At 39.7% G+C, this 13,995-nt stretch overlaps 1 protein-coding gene across 8 annotated transcripts in view; it reads left to right on the forward strand.

Annotated features, from left to right (window-relative positions):
* The window catches only part of LOC134627388 (R3H domain-containing protein 2), a 63,060-nt gene that overhangs the window by 9,413 nt on the left and 39,652 nt on the right, over window positions 1-13,995 (forward strand). The window lies entirely within an intron of this gene.

A 13,995-nucleotide genomic window follows, 5' to 3' on the forward strand; every position in this document is an offset into this window, starting at 1 on the left:
GTCATGTGTACAGGGTCATGAAACATGTTTGAGGCAAATGCTGAGGTAATAAGGAATTCCCTTCCACTGTCCCTGTGTGGGAGGAGGGACAGAGGAGGGTGGAGGTGGGCTGGTGGCGTGGAGAGTCACTGAAGTAGGCGTTGCTCTGCAACACTGTCATACTGATTGTGAGGGAGGGAGGTGTGCAGAGGAAAAGGACAACGTATGGGCTTACATAAGGCATGTGGATTGCACTGTATTTTAAGCACCTGGAATCCATCCTCACTCGCTTGAATTGAAGTAGATGCAATAGTGGTTGTGACTGTGAATGCACCTGGAATTTAAGACTTCTCCTCCTTTATTTGTGGAACACAGTGTGCGGGAATGAACAGACTAGAGAGGAGGTGTGAGAGAGGCAGCACAAGCATGAGAGATGCACAACAGCAGAACCCTCTTGAATAAAAAATCTGTCACTATAAATAGCAAGCCATCCTCGTGGCTTGAGCACTGCTTCAGGTTTAGAAGACCTGGCTTTCCCTCTCCATCACTGTTCTGGTGGTTATAACCCTGAAAAATCAGCCCACAATCCTCATCATTTCCTGCTTTTATTCTATTTTTTGATTGCTTGCCCCAGATCTCCCTTGTTCTGAACATGGCCTGTTTATATAATTCATTTTTTATGTACACGCATCCATCTCTTTTAGTCTCCTAAGTAATGCATCTTATTGAATTAGCTTGATGTACATAATATGGCAACAAGGCCATCATTGTACCCTGTTCTCAGTTAGAAATTGAAAAGACAGACAACTACCACAGCTCCAGATTAAATATAAAATGCTCCTTTGGTGTTATGTTGCTAGAGCTATTGCTGTTTTTCTTTTGCTGTTTATTAACATGTGAGTCTCTTCTCTTGTAACACAACACAGACAGCTGAATTGAGGTGATTAGCGTTGACTGAGCTAATAAAGTCCATCCCCTCACTTGATAAAAATATGTGTGCATCCTTGCATGACCAGTACTTTTGCTGTTTGTTTATGATATTGGAGTTCTTCTCCTTACGTAGTTGGTGCACCTATAGCCTCACTGCTGCATACTAATTGTTAATGCGTGGGAAAAAGCCTGTGTATCAAACGGAGGAAGCACGAGAGGGCGAGAAAGAGAGGGGAAAAAAATCAATAGCAAACCCCTGAGAAACTGCTGCTGTAATTGCTTTATATGTCAGAAGGTTCACACCTACTCCTTTGAGACTTGAAATCTAACTTTTATTTTGAATTGATAAATACAGTCTTTGTTACAGGAAAAAAGAAAACCAAATCATCAAAAACAAACAATAAGGAAGCACTGATTGAATTCTATTTATCTGATTTCACACTTTCCCTACTTATCTGAACTTTTACAATTTTTTTTTTTTTTTGATGTGTCCTCATTTGAGCTAATTATAGTATTAATACATGCTAATTTATGTGTGACCTTTTATAAATACATCAGTTCTTTTCTGATGAATTGACATCTGCATTACAAATGAATGTACCTGACACAAAGCATAACTTTAATGAAGGTAGATGGCTAACAGGAGCTAGAAGGAACAAGGGTCAGTAAAATCCAACTGCAATTATTTGAGCTGTAAACTATGGAGACAACTTGTGCTTTACTGTGGGGCTTATATGTTCAAGTAAAATGACTATGTGGCTCAAGGTAGGTCAGCTCAACCTTGTATCTACTTTATCCTCAGATGAGACTGGGAAAGACGTGTGCCCACTAGGTGAGTTTTAATGAAAAGACAACTAAAAGAAAGCGAAATGTGACAGCAGGAGTCCTCTAAAGACGAGAGGTGTTGTATTTAAACAAGACAAGTTTAGGAGTGCTTCTAAACTTAGTGTATTAAATAGCCTCAAAAATAACTTGCATAATTAGGCGATGATGAACACAGGAGCAGAGAGGCAAGCAAAACTGTAAGAAGAAGGGAACAGAAATTGGTATCCTTATGCTGGCAGACCTATTGGGAGCAGTTGGCTTTTACAGGTAAACAGATGGCATGGCACAGCACAGCACACGGATGACCTGCCACCGCTGTCAGGTCAGCTACGTGATCTAGTGAGCCGCTGCAGTGTGCAGTTTCTCTAATTAACTGTACTTTCTGATCTGTGCTGGGGCTGGTGCGTTGCCAGTGTCATGCTAACATTCTCACAGCTGAGGAGAAATTGTCTTTAGAATTCACCATATCAACACTTTTCATATCATGAAATGTCCAGAATTTGTCAACTGGAATTTGGTGACTAATTGGTATCAGTGATTAACTTATGGCTTGTTAATTATTGATGGACATTAGAAAAAACAAACAAACAAAAAAAACAACATTCAGTTGTGTTGCGGTCCCTCCTTAAAGCACAGTGTCATTTGAGACACTTAATTTATCAATACTAAGAGAACTAATATTATATTTCCTTTTGTAAATAGGTTTATATTTTGTCCTTGTTAGCATGGTTGTGAAGTCGTTGTTTTTCCCCATGGTGGCTTTAGACAAGTCTGTTGACTAGTCAGATTCTGTGTTACTGACTTTTGTACATTAGAAGCTGCTTTAGCATGCAGTAATGGGTGTGTTTGCTGATTGCCCCTTGGTATTGCTTAAATTGTATTACATCAGATCCTCTTTTCCATCTAAGACATAGGTCATCAGTTAACTCGTACGTTGTCTCATAAAATGTTACCTGGTTAATACCAAACTCAGATTTGCAAACACTAACAGAGTCTGGGAGCTGAGCGTCAGACAGCAGAGATCAGCTGTAGCTTTTAACACAGCAAGCGTTCAGGAGCAGCAGGACTCTTATTACACATGCTTCCAAAAACATTAAAAATAAAGTGATGAAGTGTATCGTGGCGCTCTCTGCTCGGTGTATAAATATGCTCGTGGTTAGTAAGCACTGACAGACAATGCTTTTGGACATCTATTCTACCTGACCAGCTGTTTCCAGTAGCAGCTGGACCAATTACAGTCAGAAAGTACATCTTTTACATAGATAGGTATTACCAATATATCAGTGCTGAACTGTTGTCCCTTCTAAAGATAATAGTAAATTAATGTGAAACACTGTAGCTTGTTTGCTCTGTTAAGTATTTTGGGTTTTGTTGGCGCAATCATAGAATAGCAGTTTTTAATGAAATATTTGGCTATTTGAGTTAAAGTTAACACAGCAGTGTTGAATTACATCTGACTGTCAGATTCTTAATGTACCCCGCTCTGAATTTTGCTGTAAATATCGCAGTAAACCTGTGGAAAAGTTGTCTGTCAATTTAATGATTTAATCATTACCATGTCTAATTGAGAAAATGGTGTAAATTAGTATCCATAGGATACATTACTAAACTAAATTCACTGTAGTCTATACAATTTGTTTCATTTTGCATCTACAGCTCAAGTAGCCAACAGCAGGCCTGTCTTCCTCCCCTTATTTTTCTATTTTAACACAGTGTCGTCATTGTTGAGACGTTGCATTTGTAATGTTAACTCATAAAGGACAGAGGCTGTGACATTTGTGCTTTTAGTGAATTCTGTGATGATGGATACTCGTCTAGAGTGGAGTGATTTGGCCAGTAGATAAGATGATTTGGGGAACAATTGTCATTCAGAATCTGAATTACAATTCTCCCCACAGACTTAGTTGAACTCATGATCACATAATTGTCATGTGATCATGTTGTCTGCATATATATCTATGTAAACTTTTTGCCCTGATTTTGTTCTGAAAGTTTTGGAAGTTACTGTATTTTTGTTTGTCATGCATGGACATGGGTTACTGTTATTTGGAAATATTTTCTGTAAGTAAAGTTCTGTAGACATCAATGTACCCCTGCACCATGTTGACAGGAAGGTCATGCTGTTGACAGGAAGGTCATGATGTTGACAGCAGCAAAAATTATAGCCACCTAAAAGACATCACTATCTGTTTACATATATGATGTATTAAGAAGCTTTTAACCCCTTAACCTGCTGGTTGACAGTTAAGTCGAAGCTGGTACATTTCAGACGTTTGCGACTATTTAATAGGCTACTTCAGACCTGAACTAAGTTGCCATCCAAACTAAATCAAAAAATCACAGAAAACAGGGCAGCATTAGGGCAGGGCAATATGGCCAAAAATATTTATCACGATATATATTTGAAAATTTGCGATAACAATATGACTGACGATATAATTGACGCGAGACAAAATACTTTACAACTCCACAACTTTATTAGTGCAAAAAATCCCCATCAATGTATTTTCACTTAAACAAGCAGCTGTTTTTTATGTGCATTAAAGTTATATAAAAATTTAACAGTGCAAATGCAAATTCCTTGCTGACAGTTTAGCCAGAAGTCATTTCCAGTGGAAATTGGCCGACATATCCTGAGCATAACCATGTATAATATCCACAAAACTTAAAAAGAGGTTATAAACACACAATGCGATGGCCCGCTTGCATGCTCTGCCAAAAAATGTGCTTCGGTGCGTATCTAACGGACGAAAGCCAAACCAGTTCCACACCACTGAGGTTGCACCATTTTTATAAACTAATTCTGGTTCATCTGTTTCATTCAGTGATCCGCTTTCGCCCTTCTCATTCTGTCGCCGCCATACTTTTTCCGCCATGTGCGTATGAAAACAACGGCACTGCGTTTTACCCATATTCTATCGCGATATTTCATTTTCTTACCATTGCCTAACATTATACCGGTATTACCGTGAACAGTATGATATGGCCCAGCCCTAGGCAGCATGTCCCCTTTTTTTTTTTTTTTTTTTTTTTTTTTTGGTCAAGAGACTCGAATATGTTTAAAAGGGTTCATTCTTTCACTGTTGCCACACATACAGTTTATCATTAACTTAACCATCATTTTATTTATTATTGATCCAGTTCTGTCTCCTTTCTTGAAGCAGGAAAGCAATGAGAGTGAGGGGGCCGTTTGAATCAGAGGGTTAAGAAATCTTTTTATGTAGTGCAATATCAGACAGTAGATCAGTATGAAAAACCCTGTCTCAATCTAAATTTAATTTAAAAAATCTATATATTTTAAAGGAACGGATATATTGCCATCCCTAGTTTTAGCATCATTACAGGTTTCACAATGCTTACTCGATATATCTGTATTAGAGTATAATTAGTGATGTTGTTGAATTATTCCAGTAAATATTAGAAACTAAATAATAAATATATTTGCTACACACTACTCTTCATCTTGCAGTGAATGACTTCACTCACTCTGCAAGCTACAGTCAGCCTGATGTAATTTATTTCACTACAGATTCTATATGGCTCCTCTGACAAGCAGGTCATATGCCAAATTAAGATCATCGTATCACCAACCACTAACCTCATCTGGTATGTGTACAGAGATCTTGTTTGGGGTGTGTCTGTCTTGTTTTCAGGCCATGGACTGTGGGATATGGTATTTGATATTTATTTGGCAAGACTAGCCCTTGGGACTAAAGGAGGGATTAGAAACACTGCAGAAGATGATGTCTGGTGATCTAGGGAAATGAGTATTAGCTAGCTGGATGGCTGAATGAATGGCAGTGTTGCCTTGCTGCTGGTTATTCTTGAGTGCACAAGCCACATTGTAAGAGACCACCACTTTGCACTGGCCTAAGACAGACAGCCTGGCAAGTTGACTGGCTGGATGCCTAACTTCTGGGTTTGGCTGGCTGGCAGTACTCAAGAAGCCAACAGTGTTGTGGTGTTGGCAGCCCAGAAATACAGCTGTTATTAAGTCTGGCTCAGGCAAATAGAGCCATTTGTGTAGATCACAGAGGACATCGGTCACCATCTGGACACATCCAGTAGTTGGTTAGCAGTAGTCAGACTTTATAATATATACTAGACCATGTTCTAATATCCCAAAGTAGCACTGTAAAATCTAATAGCTTGTACAAGCAAACCCTTACTTATAACCAGCCCAGCTCTCGAAAGCTGTTTCTAATGTTGTTCATCAGTTGTCATGTAATTTTCTTTTTGTTTTTAGTTTCCCCTTTTGGCCCATCTATCACAATTAGCTATTCCACAGCCTGTGCCTCAATCATGGGAACTGCTTAAGCCTGTATTGGTCTACAGTCTACACTTTTGAAGAGTGGGCAGTTTGTGTCCTAGGTGGCTAATCATTTCGTCAACAAAGATTTGAAATGTACATTTCTAATACAACAAAATGCTTATGGGTTTTAACTTCACAGTTTTGAGTAGTGCTTTGTTTTGATCAAAGCAGTAATTAGTGGGATTGTTGCAACAATCCCAGTATATGTTATTATTAAAAGATGCAGTGTTTGTAATCCCTCCTTTAGTTTGACTTCATTCTTTTGTTTTTTGGATGTCAGTGTAATTAACATTAAATGAATATAATTGATTAAGTGGTGTGTGCTTCTAAAAGACAAGTTATAAAGAACACACTTAAGTAAAAGTCATAACACAAGACACTAACTTTGGAGCACAGTGCAAGCACATTGGGGGGCAAATGTGTTTGTAATACTGCTCAATTTACCAAAGAATCTGTGTTTAGATGGGTTTAGATATTTTTTTTTAATTGGAAATGTATCTGTTTTGCTGTCAAATAGAAGCACACTCTGACAAAGGATTCCTTGAATAACTTGCGTAACAGTGACATACTCATTCGTGAGTCCTCTCTAAGCTTTTTAAAGACTAGACACTGCATTTTAAATGATGTGTAATTATGTGGTTTTTCACTTGGTGTGAAAATAAGCAGCCCGAAAAAGATTTGGTTTTGTCCACACAACATCCTTATATTAGGTAGTACTGCAAATCCACTCCCACCACACCATTCCATCCATACAGTTTATTTCCCTGAATGTTGACAAGATTACGTAAGAAATGGCAAAGTGAAACTGAAGAAACTTCATGCAGAGGTGGAGCATGGGCAAAGGAAGAGACCCATGACATTTTCTTGATGATCTGGATCTCTTTCTTTAATGTTGTGAGACAGAACATTATCAGAGTGCACGTTCTTCAAGTGACCCTGTAGTTTTTTTTGTGTCCCTCAGTTGTTTGCGGCACATGTACACAACCCAGTGCAGCACTATCAATATCTCCCTGGGGAGATTGCATTAAATATTACATCTCCTCTTCCTCCACCTGTCTATAATTGTCAGCTTGTCACTTCCACTTAGACTGTGGCAAATTTGAATTTCATCCCATGATCACACAGCAAGTCTTAAGAATAACTTCTGAGGAAGCATAACTCAGTTTTTAGACTGAAGTGATTATGAAGTGGTTTAAGGGGCAATAGAAATTGTTGCTGCTCCACTCTGCTCTCATTTTGTACAGAACACAAAATAATGGATAGTGGGCAAAAGCCATGAAGACTGTAACAGTTTGTAAGGCATAAAAAGGTTCAGAGGTTTGAAGAAGTGAATTATAATGTCTTTAGCATACCTGGAGTCACATCAGTGGTCTACAAATTTTTGACCTGGTGAGAGTAGCCCAAGATGGTGATTAAAATGTGCATCTTAAGCTGGAGACACAGTCCATTAACTAAGGACCACCAGTTAAATAGAGAGAGACCTGCACTGAGTGGTATAGAGTTTTACAGAAAATATTGAAATGCTGGTGATAATATTGATAGATTGAAGATTACTGAAACTTCCTTATTTAGATTGCAACATGACAAGTACTGTAAATGTTATTGGTCTGTTGTGGGTACTCTGCTGGTCATACAGATGTAGTTTTACTTTGTGCACCGTCTCTCCACTTAAAGTGTGCAAAAATTGTAATTGTCTCTTTGTACAGTGAGTTGAAACTGAGTGCTAGCAAAATGCAATGAGCTCTAAGTAGTAACCATTCCCATTACATTTTGGAGTGCACCCACATTCTTGAACACAGACATGCCAACTTGTATAAATACAGAGCAGTCACAGCAGATTAGCTACTGCATGGAAATGGATCAAAACACTGGACCTAATGTTTTGCTTTTCTTTATAGCTATGTGTTGTTTGTGACATGCTGTAACTAAATTTCATGCACAGGAGCTCAAGTATGTGTTTTTATTTAAAACAGGTTTTTATAGCATTTCTAAAATGCTAAACCGTGAAAACTAGCTGGATAAAACTTTTTGCAAATGTCTTAATTTTTTCAGTTGCTATCTCTGTGGAAAGGTGAAGATGCAAGGAGTTGAGGTAGTGAAAGTGGATGAGTTTAAACACCTGGGGTCAACCAGCCAAAGCAAAGGACAGTGCAGTGTAAGGAGGGCACGAAGGGAGTGCAGGCAGGGTGGAGCGGGTGGAGACAAGTGGCATAAGTACTTTGTTACTAAAGGATGGCAGCAAGAGTGAAAGGAAGGATTTACAAGGTGGTAGTGAGACCCGCTCTGATATATTGTTTGGAAATGGTGGCACTCACAAAAGGCAGGAGGGGGAGCTGTAGGTGGCACAGTTGAAGATGCTAAGATTGGGAGTGACCAGGAGAGACGGGATTAGAAATGAGTACATCCGAGGGACAGCTGAGGTTGAGCGGTTTGGAAACAAATGTAGAGAGGCGAGGCTGAGATGGTTTGGACATATGCAGAGGAGGGATAGCGGATATATTGAAAGCATGTTGAAGATGGAGCTTTTGGGCAGGAGGAAAAGAGGAAGACCACAGAGAAGATTCATGGATGTAGTGAGGAGCAGAGGGTTGGTGTGACAGAAGAAGATGTCAGGGATAGGGTGAGATGTTGGCAGATGATCCAGTGTCACGACCCCCAAAGGGAGAAGCCGAAAGACGGAGCCATTTCCTTTTATCACACTCAACTGTGACTTGCTGTGGGAAACAAAATATAATTGGAGCGTACCTGAAGATGATCTAATGGCTCTGGAAGGCTTCAGTGTGAGCTATAGCATTTTGAACGGATTCACTTGAGAGACCTATGTCCTGTAAATTTACTGTGAGCTAGTTTGAGCCATTTCAGCAATATTTAAAATAACATTGATGCACAAAGCTTTGAGTGTTTAATTTTTTGGCTGATGGGTGTACAATGACCTTTTACTGTGCACAATGTGCATCTGACAGAAAAGGGCAGTTACTATCTGCTGGGGCCTACTTATTCTGGAAATCTGTTCTTGTGTCTGTGAGCTCAGTCTGTTTAGGTCAAGGTTCAGCTCCAACAGACCTAGTAGTTAGTCACTGCTTTCATGTGAATGGAGACAGGGACGTCATACCCAAAGTGCACATTTAAACAAACTGTGTGAATGAATCACATTCTAATAATTTTGTGTTAAGCTGGTGTCCCCCTGTGTGTTTGCTGTGTCTGCAATTGAGCTGTGTTGTTTAGGCTGTATGTAACCCACGGTGCTGCTCTTTGTGTGTCTGTGTGTGTCGTTTTTGTCTTTACAAGAATACCCAATGATAAATACATTGAGCTTTGTAATTGGGGATAGGACGAGGGTCGTGAGAGAGAAAAGAAGCGAAAAAAAATATGGGGGTGTTGAGGGATATGGCTGCTTTTCTCTTGGTGACAGAGCTTGTTGCCATGGAGCTGGTCCTCCCATTGGTGGAAGTCTGGTCCAATCACTTAACAGTGCAGATTGTTTCATCATTGAGAAGTTTTTCCTCTCTTCCTGTTTCGCTAGCCACCCCTTGCTCCTCCATCCTTCATTCTAATTCCCCCCTCTCCCATCTCTTACATCCTCTTGCACTGCTTCTCACACTAAAATAAGCTGATATGTTACATAAGGTTTATAATGAGTGCAGTAGCTGCCACCCAGTTTCATTTTGACACAGTTATTCATTTAACATCAGCGGCTCAAGTGTGGGAGGCAGAATCTTTCATAAATCTCTTCACGGTGCTTGAGGAGACAAGATAACTCCAAAATCCAATATACATCTTCTTGAGGGCAGCTAAGGAATGTGATTATTTCAAATCACGTTTCTGATTGCCCAGAAGGTTTAAACACCGTGAAGTGCCTAGCTGTTGGACAGGGTTTTTTTTTCTTATTTTTTCTATTAGTTGCTGATGCTTCAGTAATGGTGTGTCTAAAATATTAGATTTAGCAGAATTTGAGTTTGTTCCCGTTTTGCACAAAGTTTCAGGAATATTTCATTTGCAAAACATGATGAATGCTCATGACATTTTCTCATCTTAGTAGTGTTGTCTTCGGCAGATAGACAGATAGACATTTGTCTGTTATACATTGCAAAACAAAAGAACGCCCCATTTTCTTATTGGAAACAGAGGTGGGTCATTTGTGTGTTGTTTGCGTCCCCACATATTTGTAACTGAAAAGTAGCTTTAGGGTCTACAATGTGTAAACACTGTTCAACACTGGTGTTGATACACCTTTTGATTGATATTTAAATATGCATATCAGCTGTACAAGGTCTCTGTTTTTCTGCTTCATTGCTAACATAGACCCCAAGCAGTTATGCCTTTTGCCACAGAATAAAGAAATAAAATGCATTATTTTGAACGAGACAGCATGGTTACGATTATTTTGGTCATTGTTGTAATTTCATATATTTTACGTGATTATTTGTTAAGTTAACAAATATCATGCAGTCATTGAAACATGCCTCTTTATACATTTGATCTTTATACATAAATCAAATGAAAACAAGTTTTGAAGCGTATATGGTGGGGCAAACAGGATTTTTGTACTAGGGAGTTGGCCCATAGAAGACGATGATTATGAATTCAACCCCAGCTCACTGCTGGTTCCTGCCAGCCTGCAACTTTAACTGTGGGATATTTGAAGATACAGACAGGGGCAAATAGGGGCCTAGGCAGCAGTGGACTTGTGTACCTTGGTAGACTTGCGTGGCAGCCTCGGGGGTAGTGATAGAGGCCTAATGTGACAGTTAGTTGGCACCAGCTGAGAGACCCTGAGAAATCTGGAGAGAGCTGTTAATAATCCTTCTGGAGTCTTAGTTGTGGAACCTTGACAGGTTTATCTTCTCTAGGTTGATGATATTGACTGAAAGTTTTCTTTTAGTATTGTTGACTGAAGCTGCACTGAACAGTTAGTTTGAGCTTTGTGGTCACTGTTAGAAATGCAATTTTTGGCACTTTCATTAACTTAATTAAAGCCTTGAAGGTTGCCACTTTTTTTCTTTTTAATAACTTTTGTAGAAAAATACTAAATTACTACCACACACCTTGACAGTGACCTCAAAAAGCCTTTTACTAGTATCTTGTGATAAGGATAGCAGAACTATGTTATTTTTAAATGGATATTTTAAATTTCATTTTTTTCTTATAGTGATTATTTTTTAAATAAAAGTGATTATTTCACAACTCTTATTTACTTGTTTAGTTTTGGCCCACATGGAATTCAATATTTCTCTTCATCACCCACATTCCTGCACTCTTGCCTTCATCAATAATGCATCCAGGATCAGGTTGCCCCCTCTCTCTCCACTGGCGTTTGTTCATTATGCAGAAAAGATAGTTGTTTATGTAGCTAACACATCTTTTATGCCATCACCCACTTTGTCCTTGTGTGTTTATTCTGTTAATTTTTTTTCTCTTTATATACGTTCTTTATGTTTTTCCACATGCAACAGAGGACTATACATAGGGTATAAGTAGTGAGCAACATAGAGATGGTTACAGAAAGGTATGTAGGTAGGTAGGTAACTAGGGAGGGAGAAGAGGGAAGGAGGGAGAGAATGAGTCATAGCTCGTCCCACAGGACTGAGTGGGCTGGCTGAGTGGAGGAGGATGGCGTCAGCACCAGGCTTGACAATTTAAGAAGACACATTAAAAGAGGAAGAAAAAGAGAGGCAGAGAGAACTAACATTTATTAGTGGGTGGAAGGAGAGAGAGGTATTGATAGGAGGGGTTGATGTGGAGGGGGTGGAAGGCAGGAAGGGGTATCCTCATAACACAGAGAGAAACAAGAGAGGGGGTGGCAAGGAGAAGAACGGAGAGAAACATAAATGGAAGAAGAGAAATCCTTTCTTCCGCTACATTTGACCATTTATGTTCCCCTCATTTGTGTTTGAGTGCTGACAGAATGCTTTTTTCCACTCTCTGTGTCCTTATCTCTAACCCATGTAATGTTCTTATTCCCTTTCATGGAGCTTGTGACTGAAAACTATATAGACAAATGACTTATCTATAGATATTTAAGTGAGGCAAATGTGCATGGACCGCTATTCTACAGTCCCGAGTGCTCTGCCAGCGCCCTCGTCCCCTCCCTATGTGAAATTGTGCAACCAACGCAAAGGGGAATCCTCTCTGACACAGACAAGCACTGCTACGCACACACTGCGAGGGCTGCTGATATATGATATGTTCAGGCACTGAGCTTGCACAAACTCTGCTTTTACTACACACACATCAGCCTCCACTCTGCGAAGACATAACCTTGCTGCCTTTTGTGAAATGGGTTCTCTCTGACGTCAAATGGGCGAGGCGTGCAGCTGAATACAGAGGAGATGAACTGGGTCGAAGCTGCCTGTGTACGTCTCCCACTGCTCTCTGTGGGTTTGTGTGTGCATGCTCACTCCTGTTTGCAGCGATCTGCGATTTCATTCACCTTCATCTTTCATTCAGCCTCTGCAGAGAAAATGGAGAGGCATTCTTGCTACGCATGCTTTCCCATTATGAAATTTGAAATGATGCAGTGAATGAACTAAAAACCAGTCATAGGTAGCAGCTATTAAGTTACCCAGAGAAAATTATAGGAATATACTGTGATTGTTCTGTTTATTTACCCTCTGAAGATTCCAGTGTATTTCTTACTGTTGTTATTGTTATGGTTTTTTCCTGAGGTGTTTCATGTTTTTAAGAGTTTACAAACCCCCTCCCCTAATATTATCACACTCGGCTGGAAATGTCCACACTGGACTGCTAGTACTCTACGTAATAGTTAGATATATTAGAAATGTATGTCTATTATTAACTACCGTTCCACTTGTAAAACTGTGTGTTTTTCGTTGGGTTGACTGATTTATTTTTGTTGAGGACAAAGAATTTTAAACTGGCTCCCAGTCTCATTCTGTTAGGCATTTGTTGTGTCAGCCAGTCCGTAGCATTTGATATCAGTAATCTTACTGCATTTATAACCGCCATGCAATTCCTTTCATTTCTCTGGCTTACCGGACTGCTAACTATTGCAGAGACCCTGACCCAGCTTGACCAGATGGAAGCTAAATTTGACAGTGAGCTCATACCTGCAGACAATATTTAGTCTGGCTAGCCTACTGTCTGCAGTGGTTATATGCATACTGTCTGTTTGTAATGGTGTGTGTTAGTTTTAAGGCAATATTTACCAGGCAGATGACTTCCTTTCTCTCTCACACACACATAAATGCGCACACCCGCCCCTCATTTCTGATTCAGGGATCCTTTCCATTCGCAGCTTTTAATGTGGTAACCTGACCCAGTGGGCTGGGTAGTTTATGACCTATGTGTCTCAGCATGGACCCTGTCATCAGGGTCTGTACTACTCTGCAAGACCAGTAATGTGCATGATGTGGGTCAAAGTGTCCTGCACTGCATCATGACAGCTGATGAAGATTGACTGTATTTGTTATGTTGTCAGTTGGTGTGATTTGCGGACCTCGGTTAATGTCAGACATACACAAAATCTTGCCTCTGCAATCAAACACAAGTAGTATGTGAGAGTGAATTGTGCAAGAGCAACAAAGCTTGACAATGGCAAAAAAGTGGCATAGGTTAGTAATGACCCCACTGTTAGCTTTCGGTAAAAATAAATAATCTGCTGCACTGCCTGTGTTTTTTGTTGTAAGGCATGGCATAGAAGATGGCACCTGGGACTGTAAAGTCTAGTATTGCATTGTGCAGTGAAGTTTGCAGTGCGGCACAGATGGTAAAAACGATTTGTGATTGTACCTGGCTTTGCGGAAACATGCTTTCGACATAATTTGCGGTGTATGCTTTTCTAACCACAGTGTTATTCTCATGGCTTTTCATGTTGCCTGTCAAAACATTGATGGACTGAGTTCTCCTGGCTTTATATTGACCATGTCTCATATTTATATTGAAGAAAAGTTATTTCGTGATTATTATCAGTTTTATTGGCTGCCCTAGCA

Source organism: Pelmatolapia mariae, linkage group LG5, assembly GCF_036321145.2.
Source record: "Pelmatolapia mariae isolate MD_Pm_ZW linkage group LG5, Pm_UMD_F_2, whole genome shotgun sequence".
NCBI classification, from domain to species: Eukaryota; Metazoa; Chordata; class Actinopteri; order Cichliformes; family Cichlidae; genus Pelmatolapia; species Pelmatolapia mariae.